This window comes from Heloderma suspectum, chromosome 8 (assembly GCF_057233095.1).
Source record: "Heloderma suspectum isolate Gila_16-S chromosome 8, 16-S_ref, whole genome shotgun sequence".
NCBI classification, from domain to species: domain Eukaryota; kingdom Metazoa; phylum Chordata; class Lepidosauria; order Squamata; family Helodermatidae; genus Heloderma; species Heloderma suspectum.
Window position 1 is genome coordinate 16,041,197 of NC_139465.1, and position 13,657 is coordinate 16,054,853.

Sequence of the window (13,657 nt, forward strand, 5' to 3'; positions counted from 1 at the left end):
GCATTTAGTATTCAGATGCCTAAAAACATTGGAGCTGTCCTCTGGGAATTTAAAATAAAATTCCCAGAAGTTGTGAGGGATCTCCAGTGATATCAAGAAGTTCTGGGAAGGATTATTGTGGCATCTTAAAGCATGGATGGGGAAAGTATGGCCCTCCAGATGTTGGTGGACTGCAACTTCCATCTTCCCTCACTGTTGGATATGCTGGCTAGGGCTGATGGGAGTTGCAGTCTAACAACTTCTGGAGAGCCACATATTCCCTGCCCTTCCCTTAGGGCGCAGTCCTATCGGGATGCCTGTCAGCCTCTGAACTCGGAGACTGACGGGAATCCTATACAGAGTGGGAGGAGTGTGGAGGCGATCTTTGCTAGATTGGCTTTTTTGCCTGTCTAGCTGGGGCTCTGCAGAGTGGGAGGGAAGGAGGCTGGGGAGGCTGGAGGATTCTTCGTAAGCCAGACTCCCCAGTCCCCTCCCCGTCCACAGAACTGCCCCCCTTCCCATCTCTATGAGGTCACTGGCATGGTTCTCTCTGGCCAGCTGCGAGGGGCAGGGGGCAGGAAGCTTGCAGTCCTGGGTCTGAGCACTGTCTCCGATCTCTGATCCAGGAATCCAAACTATCCTATCTCCCCCCCCCCCCCCCGGTCTAGGGGCCATAGGATTGCTCTCTTAGTCACTAACAGATTTATTACGGCATAAGCTTTTGTGGGCTACAGTCAGCTTCATCCGATGCATGAAGTGTTATGCCAAGTTATAAGCCTATATACACACGCACTCTGTTTGGGGGACGGATTGTAAACTCTGAGATGGAAGAGAAATGAAATGCAGATACTCCAGACAGTGCTAATTACCTTTGTAGCAATGGCTATTCACAAAATAGATGTTGGGTGATAACTGTGTTGTGTTAATCAATTGTGTTATCACCCAGTGCAGTTACCACAGTTTTTAGTCCTTCGGTTTTGCTTTAAATGTGTCATTGTGTTTATAGATCTCTGCTGCTGCTGATTCTTACTCTGGTTTTATTTGGTTTTAAACTTTTTACATGTTTTATATTACCTTTTATCACATTGTATTGTAGGGTTTTAATTTCTGTGAACTGCCGAGGGAGCTTTGGCAGCGGGATGGTATAGGAATGTAATAAATAAATACAATAAACGAATCATTCAACAGTTGTTTTCGGAATGGCCGCTGGTTAATTTCAAATGGAAATAAAAGCTTCCGATCACCTTGTGGCTACACTAGAGGAGGTGGGCAGAGGGGGAGAAAGCCTGTGCATGAGGCTTGCATGGGCTTGTCCTTGCAATATTAAACCATGGTTTAACATTATGTGGAAATGCAGCCAGAGGGAAGAGGAAGGGGGATGGCTGTGGCCACAATATGCTGTGTGAGAAAATAAAATAATTTGGCCTTCATCCAAACTGTAGGACCACTACTTTGCATTAATCATTTCGTAGATTCAATATCTGCCTTTGGTAGGTCACTTAGCTTTCATCCTCAACACCCCCCTGCTCTCTAAAATGACAATCTCTTCTAATCTAGCAACCTAATAAGAACTCGGTTTGGTGGTGATGGTGGGGAATGTATACTACCCAAGAGCAATGGTACGCATCAGAGGGGGTAGAAGCAGCCCTAATATAATAATATATTATTGTTTTATGCAAGCTGTCTTGGTGATCTTTCTGCACTGAAAGGCAGGATAGAAATCAAACAAATTTGTCCAGGGGTAATGAACCTGTGACCCTCCAGATGCTGGATTACAATTCCCATCATCCCTGACCTTTGGCCATGCTCTTCTCTCCTGCTCTTTCTACGTACATGCATACCAGCTTCCCGATGGCTGTGCTTGGTGGGAATCATGGGAGTTGCACTCCAGGTTGGGGAAGGGCTGCCCCACACACTCTTAATTCAACAACAACGTACTGCTTACATGTGGGTTATGTTTTTGTCTTGCCCTGTAGTCTGTGGCTTGGCTCACCTTCCTTGAGTTTTCTGGAGTAACCTGCTCTGTGATCACTTGATTTATTTTCTTTTCTCTGATTATGGCATGATTGTAATCTGAATTGTAATGAGAGCTTCCAGACAAGGCTTTTATCATGCCATCATCCTGCTCCATTCACAGAATTTTACGGAGCGCTCCAGATGTTGTCTTCCACGTGTAACCCTCCAGTGCTTTCTCACTGCTTCTTCCATGTTTACGGAGTGCTCCAGATGTTGTCTTCCACGTGTAACCCTCCAGTGCTTTCTCACTGCTTCTTCCATGTTTTTCTTCTGTTAAGGAGGAAAACGACGGATAGCTCCACAATGCCTTCTGAGCGGTAGTGCTAGGTGCCCTCTATCTGGAAGCACCCTTGGTACTCCTCCCCACATCCACACTGGGAAGCCTCTATTTTCACTTGTGAAATGCTAAAGAGCATGCCGGCCATTTGCAACCAGGCAGGGGACCATGGCTTCCTTTCTTCCTTTTGCTGGAACAGGCTACAGATTTTATTTTGATTTTACTTAAGTTCCTAACGTAACCATATATGCAGGATGGGAGGCAGTGGTAAGAGGAGAACCTTGGAAAAGCTTCAAAAGGGTTGTTATCCCGGTGTAAGTGTATGTGTAATAAGGCCCAAAAGAGATGTTCTGAAGCTGAAGAGCTCTTTTGAACCTTGGAAGCATTTCTTGGTTTTGACCAATGGAATCTGCCTGGCAGAAGTATAAGTGTAAGTGCGTGCGCGCGTGTGTGTGTGTGTGTATGTGTGTTTTCGTGCATGGGTGTCACACCCTTGTCTATTTTGTAAATGTGTTTGACAAAAGGCAGTTTCTTTGGTTAGCTGTAAAATAGTTCCTGTTCATGCTGGCAGGCGTGTAGCTGCTGGTTCATTCATGCTTGATTAGGTGATGGGTGGCTTCATAGCGCTAGGAAGCATCTTCTCTTGTGGAGATGTAAGCTGAGGTTTACAGCAGCAGGAATACGTTGTGTACATTAAGGATAAGAATGCACCCATGTTTTTGCATACTGTCTCGCTTCTCTGTGTATGTGTTAAGGTCTTGGTAGAGCAAACTATACTTTTTTTTTTTTTTAAAGCAGGTACTTCTTGCAAATAGATTGGAAAATGGACTGATGCATTGTGACATAGTGGCTATTTTTAGAGTTTAAGGGTGTAATCCTATGCATATTAAGACAGAAAAAAGTCCTACAGCTCCCAGCATGCCCCAGCCAGCATAGCTGGCTGAGGAATGCTGCAGGGTTGTAGGACTTTTTTTCTGTCTAAACATGCATAGGATTGCACTCCAAGGGTAGTATCCAATGTTAGTCCTGAGTAGAGTAGACCCATTGAAATGAACGAGGCTTAAGTTAGTCATAATTAACCCAAGTCCCATTCATTTCAATGGGACTACTCTACATAGGACTAATATACGCTAAGCCTTTGCGAAATACTGAAACCCAACTATTTTTGTCCTGCTGCTAGATTTTGAATTGCGGACAATGTTCTCTGCAAAAATGCTACGTCCCTCTATGATCGTTATTAGCAAAGTCAAGTCTTTTTAGATTTTTTAAAGGTTTCCTCTAAAACAATGTCATATTTCCTTATTACAAATACCAACAAAGCCAAATGTATCTTTTAGCTGATTACTACAGGCTGGCCCACACACTCACTGGCTTAAGGTACTCAGTGCATGCTGGATGACCACGCATGACCCTCTGGTATAAACCTGCGTGCTCCCAAAGGCCATCTGGGGAAGCTGTTCTCTGGGTGGCCCACCTTGCCGAGATCAGGAGGGTGTGACCAGAGAACAGAAGAAGGACCAGCACTTAGCTTTAGATAGGAATGTATGGACTGTGTTTAGCTCTAGATAAGGATGTACGGACTGTGTAAAATCAGCTCCGTCTGTGTTTCACAGATTGTCAGGCGCCTTTTGTTCCGTCGTCCATTCACAGACGGATTCGAATTGTTTTTCTTTATGCTTAAAAATACACAAATAATTCCATATGAGGGTTTGCAACAATTTCCATAATTTACCTTAGCATGTAACATTTAGTGTATTGTCCCCCATTCCATCCAACTTTTCTCCACATATACTTAACAGTTTCAGCAGAAATGTGCATATTTTCCTATGAATCAGAATGCATAAATTTCAGGAAAGTTAAAAAAGAGAGAGAGAGAGACAAAAGTCCACGGACTCCACGCGGCCTGAGGGGGTCAGTCCGCAGTGGATTCCGCAGGTCGGATTCTTAGAAATCTGAACTCATTTTAGTCCGTCTCAAATTTCTCCCAGCATCCCTAGCTCTAGAGCACGAGCTTTGCATACAGACAGTCAATTCCTGGTACATCCAGCTAAAAGGATCAGGTAGCAAGTAATGGGAAAGACCGTTCTCTGTCTCAGATCCTGGAGAGCTACTACTGGTCAGAGGAGACAGTCCTGGACTAGATGGACAAATAGTCCAACCTGGTATAAGGCAGCTTCCTATGTAAGGCTCATTTTCTGCAGTGGTACCCCCTTTCTAGAATGCTTTCCTTAGATCCTTATGCTAACACCAGTATGCTTTCGGCACCAGGAAGATCAATTTTATTTGTCCAGTTTTAATTCAGTGTCTTTTTTTTACTGGCTGCTGCTTGTATACTTTTAGAGTATTTAGAGTTTCGGAGAGCAATCCTATGGTCCCCGGGAGACTGTCCCAGAGACCATAGGATTGCTTGGAAAAACCTGTCCAAGGTCGGAGACAGTACTCTGACCATGGAAGGGGGAGTTAGAGATTCGACCCCCTCCCCTCCACCCTCTTGCATCTGGTGTGGAAAGAACTATGCCGGCTGCCCTCCAAGGTGGAAAAAGTGACCTTGGAGGAGGAAAGGGGGGCATTTCAGTGGGCAGGGAAGGGAGGAGACTGGAGAGGCCAGGACAAGAGATATCCTGAGCCCCCTCTAGCCTCCTTCCTTCCCCCTCCAAACTGCTGTTACTAGATGAGCTGAGACGCTTGTCTAGCAAAAATCATCAAAACTGGAGGATGGGGAGGTGAAGATCGCCTCTGCCACTCCTCCTACCCTGCTGGCTTTAGCCTGGCGGGGCATAGAAATCTTGGAAGCTTCCAAGTTCGGAGGGTTCTGAACAGCGAGGGTGCGCTAGATAGGATTGGTCCCTTAGCTGCATTATTTTATCTACTGCTGTGCTGTGTTCTTTAGTTTTCTGCTCAGTTGTTGCTGCCCTTCCTTCCTTCCTTCCTTCCTTCCTTCCGAAATGATTTCTAAACTGCCTACAGGATAAAAAAGCTGTCTCAAGGTGGTGTACAATTGTTAAATAAAATGTAATAATATATAAAATTGTCAGTTATTGAAAATAAACAGACTGCTTAAAATGAACAGTACAAATCAGTCCTAGGGACAGCAATTAATAACATGCAGACTGAAATTAAAAAGTCTTAAACTTTAAAAAGAAACCTTATAATTGCTGGACCCACATGAATTTCTAGGGGAAGTGAATACAGTAAATGTGGGGCCATTACCAAAAAAGCCATGTTCCTTGTACCCATCAATCTTTCAGTGATGGGCCAGAGAGGGCATTGTGTTATTATATATTATATATTTATTATTTATTTAAAGCATTTTTAGCCTCCTCCTCAGCCTAAAAGGCTCATGGAGCAGCTTACATACAATCAGTATAAATGAGACAGTTCTTGCCCATAGGCTTACAACTAAAAAGACATAGTTGAAGAAGAAGAAAAAAAGGGGGGGGGGAGATGGAATGGCTCTGCTTCCCATCTCATCTCATTTCACCTCACTCCCTCTTGTGTTTGGTATCTGTTATTTTTCATTTTAATGGTTTGTAAGCTGACTTAAAGAAAAGTTTTTTTTGATGAGGGGTGTAAATATATTAAATTCAATTAAGCAATGCCGCAAATACAAGAGAACTTGTGATACAGGTGGTCTTTATGACTGTAAACCATCCTGAAGGCATCTGCCAGCTGGGCGTTATACAAATCCAATAAATAAGTTGTGCTGATCCCTAGGGCTTCATTTCTTCCCCCTCAAAAACAGGAGGAGTGAGATGGCATGAATTTGGCATGCATGAATACGTCCATATGTGTGGTGCACTCCTGTTGTATGTTCTCTTATCTCTCTTGGGGCTATGTGCTGATGCGTTTCTACCATACCATGAGGATTTCCATCCAGGTGAATGTGTGAACGTGCAGAAAGTTCTTGCAGTTCACAGCAAAAAGGAGAAAGAGCTTTGAAGATGGTATTAGAATATCTAAAGGCCTGAACAATATCATGCATAAATTGCACACCTCTACAGTTGTGACACTTTCCTCTTATTTGTAGGGACCTGTTGGACAGACCTGAGTTTGTAGTGCATAGTATTTGAGTTTGCTTGGCGCATTAGATTTGTGTTCCTCCGTCTGAAGCTGTTAAGCGTCTTAACATGGGTCCAAATCAGTACTGTATTTATTTGGGTTGATAATGTTGCAATTGCAGCTAATATAATATAACTAATGACTTCCTTAGGGATGCTGAAGTTTAGAAGACCCTGCAGTTTGGGAGCAGTGCAAGTTCGTAGGCGATAACTCCAAAGAGTAGGATATGCCATCTATTTCAGTGCAGTCCCTTAGAAATTCATTATAGCATATGGAAGTTAAAATCCATTTTGAAAAACAGTTGCTTTGCCATGGCATCAAGTTAACAGCCATTTTAGCCTAATCGCTTGATCTTTGTGACTCTCTTTGTTTCAGGGCGAAACCTCTGTTGAAAATGTTGTTGTCTCTCTTTGGCTTAAATAAGTTCCCTTCCAAATATGAGGCCCATAACCAATCAAATATTTTAGGTGCCTTATTATTATTGCATTTCTATACCGCCCCATAGCCGAAGCTCTCTGGACGGTTTACAAAAGTTAACTACAGTATAAAAAGTTTAAAAGCCATTTACAAAAAGCGCATAAAAGCACACAAACAATATACACAAACAATATATAATTAAAAACAACATTGAACTATCAGACATGACTAAAGACACATCCAGGACCTATTAAAACTCATCATGTCCTGCCAAATGCCTGGGAAAAGAGGTAGGTCTTAACCTGGCACCAAAAAGATAATAATGTTGGCGCCAGGCGGACCTCATCAGTGAGCTTGTTCCACCGATGGGGGCCACCGCTGAGAAGGCCCTCTCCCTCGTTGCTGCCTTCTGAGCTTCCCTTGGAGGAGGCACTCAGAGGAGGGCCTTAGGTGCTGAACGTAGGTTCATTTCAGGAGATGCGTGCCATCAGGTATTGTGGTCCCAAGCTGTGTAGGGTTTTCTAGGTTAAAACCAGCACCTTGAATTGAGCTTGGAAGCATATAGGCAGCCACTGGAAGCAGGCCAGAGTCGGTCTTATATGTTCAAAACTTCCGGTCCCTGTTAACAATCTGGCTGCTGCATTTTGTACGAGCTGCAGCTTCCGAACTGTCTTCAAAGGCAGCCCCACGTAGTGTGCATTGCAGTTGGAGGTAACTTGGAGGTTACCAGAGTGTAGACAACTGAAGACAGGTTATCCCTGTCCAGATAGGGGCGTAACTGGGCCACCAACCGAAGTTCGTAGAAGGCATTCTGTGCCACTGAGGCCACCTGAGCCTCAAGGGACAAAGATGGTTCCAGGAGGACCCTCAAGCTACGGACCTGCTCCTTTAGGGGGAGTGCAACCCCATCCATAACTGGTTGAACACCCTCCATCCGGTCAGCAGAACCACCCGCCAACAGCATCTCAGTCTTGTCTGGATTGAGTTTCAGTTTATTAGCCCTCATCCAGTCCATTATTGCAGACAGGCACTGATTCAGTACATCCACAGCCTCACCTGAAGAAGATGAAAAGGAGAAATAGAGCTGCGTGTCATCAGCATACTGATGACAACGCACTCCGAAACTCAACCGTTTCATGTAGATGTTGAACAGCATGGGGGACAAAACTGACCCCTGTGGAACCCCATATTGGAGAATCCATGGGGTCGAGCAGTGTGCCCTGAGCACCACCTTCTGGAGCCAACCCTCCAAGTAGGAGTGAAACCATTGCAATGCATTGCCTCCCACTCAGAGAGCCATCCCAGAAGGATACCATGGTTGATGGTATCGAAAGCATAACTTGTAATATTGGATGCACAGGCTTGGATCCAACATGGTGTGAGTGGATGTTCGCTCAAGCAATGGGACATCCCTGTCCTCTTCTGTCCCCCATGCCCCTCCAACCCTCTGGAGCAGATAAAAGGGTGGGGTGGGGGGTTGCACGGAGGGGAAATCATTCCAGCCAGTGGTTTCTCTTCTGCTTGAGGAACACCACCATTGGATTCAAACCAGAGTGGCAATATATGGTTAGGGCACATAAAAAATATTCTACAGTTCGCATCCAAACAATTAAGTACATAAAAGTTAGGAGAAGTTTTATTAGTATGCATTCCCATACACATTTTTGTTGTTCATTTGTAGCACATTGATGGCTTACGTGGGGGATGGCTCAATTAACTATTCAGCTCAGATATGATTGCTCCCTCCCCACTTCCTCTGGGGTGTGGCTATAATATTATGTAATGCTTGTATTGTGTCACTAGGTGCCACTATGGTGATAGACTGTAAGGCAGTTAGTGACAGGATGCAAACGTCAACCCTTATTCAAATCGGTTCAGGCACACTATTTTAGCTCTTTTCATAATTAACTGCAGTACGATGGGACATACCATTCCACTTCTGTGGGAAGAGAGAATAAACACATTTATCAAAACAAATATCTGTGATAGAAAAGCCAGGAAGGGAGTAACCAGATGAGGAGAACTTCCTGGGAAAGAACCTCTCTTAATGATGATAAGAGAAATTATCATCTACGTAGCTTTTGTTGGAAACCGACAAACAGCCTTGTAAAATACACATCTGGGGTACTGCACCCAGTTCTGGGCACCACGTTTTAAGAAGGACATTGACAAACTGCAGCATGTTCAGAAGAGGGTGATCAGGATGGTGTGGGATCTGGAAATCAAGTCCTATGAGGAATGGCCGAAAGAACTGGGTATGTTTAGGCTGGAGATAAGAAGACTAAGGGGAGAGATGATATCTGTAGAAGATGCAGAAAATGGAGAAGGCTTGTTGTATGTGGCTCCAGGGGCAGAACTAGCACCAATGGGTGGCAATTGCAGGGGAGCAGATTTTGGCTAAATAGCAGGAGAAACTTCCTAATGATAAGAGGCAGTGGGCTCCCCTTGACTGGGGGTACTTACGCGGAGACTGGACTGCTTTTCCTTAGGGATGCTGTATTTGTATCTTGCATTGAACAGGGGTTGGACTAGTCATTAGATGAAGCTGAAGGTCCCTTCCAACTCTAGAATTCTATGAAATAAGAAAACCATGCAGACCTTTGTGTAAACTTGCCCTTAATGGAAAATGTTAGCGTTGGAACTACCACATCTTAACAACTGAAGTTAAAAATAATAACACTGAGTATTTTATCCAGGCCTATATTATCCAAATCCTCTTGTTTTTCAAAATCTCTCTTCACCACTCGCTTTGTCTCCTCATCTAAAAAACATCCCTACTTGTTCCAACCTGTTGTTGTTTAGGATAGTTGTCAGGCTACTTAGATCACAGGTGGGCAGCTTCTGGCACTCCAGATGTTTTGGCTTACACCTCCCATGATCCCTCACCATTGGCTATGCTGGCTAGGGCTGGTGGGAATTGTAGGCCAAAACATTGGAGGGCCACAAGTTGCCCATCCCTGGATAAATTAGATGACCTTACATTTACATACACAGAGCTATTGGCCCCTATTCCATATTCTTGATACTCAAAAGATAGTGCAGTTTTGTGCATCTCTACTCAGAAATACTCTTACTCCCAGGTACATGTGCCTAGGATGGCAGTCTTAAAGTCCCTATATAGAATCCCCACATAAAGTGGGAAGAGTCTGCTCACTTACCAAACTTCCAGTGAGAGCAAATAGTATTTTATTTTATTTATTTATTTATTTCATTTCTATACCGCCCAATAGCCGAAGCTCTCTGGGCGGTTCACAAAAATTAAATCCAAACAACACACAATAAAACAATTTAAAATATACAGAACATTAAAACCACAATATAACAATACAACCACAAGATGTACATTTCCAGCTTTCTAACCCATTCAGAAACAAGCATTTGGAACATGGACTCCCTTCAACTTCTCTCTTTGTGCACCAGCTTTGCTGTGCCAATCCTGGTTAGCTTAATTATAGTTCCCTGTTTCAAACATTTTGTTTTAATGTTGGTTTATAAACCAGGATTTTAAACAATGTTCAAACTGTGGTTTAAGATTTTGGTTACTAAACTGACATTAAAACACCACCCTGCATTACTTATCAAGTAACTGTAGTTTAAGCTAACCAGGATCGGTGTGCCAATGAATCGAAGAGGGGCAGATGAAGATGGAAGCATTAAACCATGAGTTAATAATGTGGGAAACATATATCCAAACTGTATTAAGCAGTCTTACTCTTTCAAAATTTCACTGTCCCTCTTCAGCAATTTAGAAAGGAAGTGTCTTAGTGCTGATTTAAAGCTTTCCTTTCTTTTGTTTTATTTTAAAAGAAAAGAAAAATAAGAGTTTAACCAGTACTTCAAATAGACTGTAAAACCCAAGCTTGCTAAATTGCATATTTGACAACTATAGTATATTCCTCTGGCCAGCTGTTCTTGCCAATGTTATGTCAGTAATTCTATATGTACTGTTTGATGCTGGATTATATTTTGTCTTCTTCAACAAGCCTTTGACTTTGAGAAAATGCATACAAGATAAAAATGGAAAACAATTCTTTTCTTTCTTTCTTTCTCTCCATCCCCCTCTCCCAGTGTGGGTGGAGGCAGGTATTTAGTTGTTTTATTTCTTAAATTGCAGGAAAAAGAGTGTGCGCTAGACTGCTGATCAGATTTCTCTTGCCTCTTCCATCCACACCTATTTTCCCACCCACTGGGGCAGGGTGGCTACTCATAAATTTCTGCCTCTCTGGTTTCTCGGCTTGAGGATGGAGTATCTGTAGCACATTAGCACATCAATGAACTGGACATTATGAGGTTACAACTGGGGTCCCTGAGCATTTCGTGAGGTCCTCTTCTGTTGTTGAGAACTTTACAGGTTGTCTGTTTCAAAACAGAAGCTGAATTGGCTGTAGAAATTGCCGTCTTGGAGGTGTCTGATGCTTCTAAACTGTTGTACGTTAGATTATAACTATAAGGCTTTTGCAGTTTTAATTGTAAAATGCTACGTTATGGTGAGCATGTTTTTTATATGGAATGTTTGTGTTTGTGCAGTTTTAAATATTCTCTCATGCTCCACCTAAAATAGTGGTAATTGTCTGGCCACAGCAGCCCTCCTCAACCTGGTGTCTTCCAGGTGTATTGGACTACAACTCCCATCATACCCACCCAGCATGGGATGGGAGTTGTAAGCCAACACATCTGGAGGTCTCCATGTTGGACCACAGTGTGCAAAGGATTTTCATTCAACTGCTGGTATATCTGTGGACCTATCAGTATAGCGACTTTATTTAGGGGTGCATTTGAAAAATCCAAAATAGCTTTGGAATATGGAGGACCTAGATTTATGTGTTTTATTGCATTTTTATTTCTCAAGGTGAAATATACACAAGTCTACCCTCTTCCTTCCCAGTTTTCATCACATCAACCGTTAGAGGTAGGTTAGGCACAGAAGTAGTGATCCAATGAGGTTCATGGCTGAGAGAGGATTTAAACCTGGTGGCTTCCCACTCCAAGTCCCTATACTGGTATTGATGGACCTAACCTCCAGGAAGTTTCTAAACATTTTCAAGCTACCTCAAAGCGGCCAACACCACGTCATGTGTCACTGAATGCCATAAACTGGTTATGTGTTGTACGAAGTAATACTTCCTTTGTTTGTCCAGTACCACTGGGATCTTGTCTTGTGCAAGGCACACTGAAGCAAATCTGTGTTCCTGCGCGACTCTCAGGATGTAGTTCCCGGTGGATTGTACCCTTAGTTTATACAGCTGTAGCTGTAATGACCTGCTGTGTCTCCTTTATTTTTCTTTGGCTGAGAGAAAGTGCTGTTTTATTTGACAGAATCAAGTTCTTTTCTATTAACCTGGTTGAAGTTTTTACTTAACAAAAAAATAAAAAAACATCTCCCTTTCCCCCACAAAAATGTCCTCCTCTCTCTTTGTGGCAGTGAAATTTATTTTTTTCTTGCACAGTGGTCTTTGCTGAGCATATTAAATTTTATAACATAGTAACCTGGTAACACCATCCCAACATTTAGAAAGACTCCTGCTTCTTGTTAAGTTCCTACTATGCAGGTGTGGAGCCTACTCACATGAGGGCTAAAAGTGGTGAAGGGCCATGGGTGTGCACGGAAACCCAGCCCCTAGCCTCTCTATCCCTCAAGTCTGTGACTTTTCTGCATTGCACAGGGAGGTCTGAAGGCAGCGGCTGGTGCTGGGTTGGGAGCACCAATAAAACAGGGTTCCTGATTGCACAGAAGTTGCATTCGTTTGGATCTGAGTAGTGGGTGGACGCCCGCTCCCTGCTCAGCCCAGGAAGGTCGGGGAGGTTTGGGGCAGGGCTTGTGTGTGCTTCCATGTCCCCTCTCAGCTTTTAATCCTCACCTGAGCAGTCTGAATGTCTGCATAGGGCTAGGGCAGCCTTACCCAACCTGGCTGTGTTGGGGATAATGGGAGTTGTAGATTGGGGAAAGGCTGGGCTAGGACGATACCCAAATGCATGTTCATCATTTTTTCAGTTGCAGCCCTAGGATTTGACTTGCATGTGCAACCGGGGCACACACATGGATTGACCACTAGAGATACAACTTTCATATTACCTCATGCCACTTCAAGTGTGACACTGTTTCAGTGCACCCATTCGGACCTGGTCTATAACATGCAGCAGAAAGAGATGTTAATGAGTTCTGAGGTGGGAGGAAAAACTGTATTGCTTAAAAAGTGCTGTGGGTGGGTAGCATTTTTGAATATTGCCCACTTAAAAAGAAAAGAGACCATTCAAACAGAAACTAGAAGAACAGGGAGTGGTGCTGAGCTAATGCCTTTCTCCTAGCTGTGCTAATATTTAATTGTAGATAGTTCCCATCCCTACCCCTCACATGTGGAAGCATTAAAAATGGTTGGTCCATTCCACCATCTTGTTCTGCTGTGTTTGTAGACAAGTTCAAACTACATCTAACAACAGCGGACCTGTTTATTTATAGTAGGGTCTTCCCCAGTTATGTATAAGGCAGGGCTGAAGAGTGTGTGTGTGTGTGTGAGTGTGTGTGTGTGTATTTTTAGAGCAAAAGGGCTGTATAAATGAGAGGAGCTCAATCCTTCCCTGCTCATTTCTTATGTCTTCACAATCCAGCATAGAATCTCCCCTCTTGCCTGGCTTTGATCCTGGAAGTGAGCCTGGTGGGCTATGCAAGCACTGAGCACCTGCTATTGCCATGTGTCGTTTCAGCGTCAATTGCCAGGACTCACATGGGGCTTCACAGGCTCACTGGCCCCATCCCTGATGTGCCTGCTGGGCCTGCCCTCAACTTCCTCATGTTCAGCCTCAGTGGGAAAGGGGCCTATGTATGTGTAGCTATCTGCACCTTGGCTCCTTTCACACTAACACCAAAGATGTGGACACTGAGGGCGGGGGGGATGTGACCAGCACGCGTGA

At 43.7% G+C, this 13,657-nt stretch overlaps 1 protein-coding gene across 4 annotated transcripts in view; it reads left to right on the forward strand.

Annotated features, from left to right (window-relative positions):
• Positions 1–13,657, forward strand: part of ZNF423 (zinc finger protein 423) — a 399,310-nt gene that overhangs the window by 107,211 nt on the left and 278,442 nt on the right. The gene's annotated exons all lie outside the window — the stretch shown is intronic.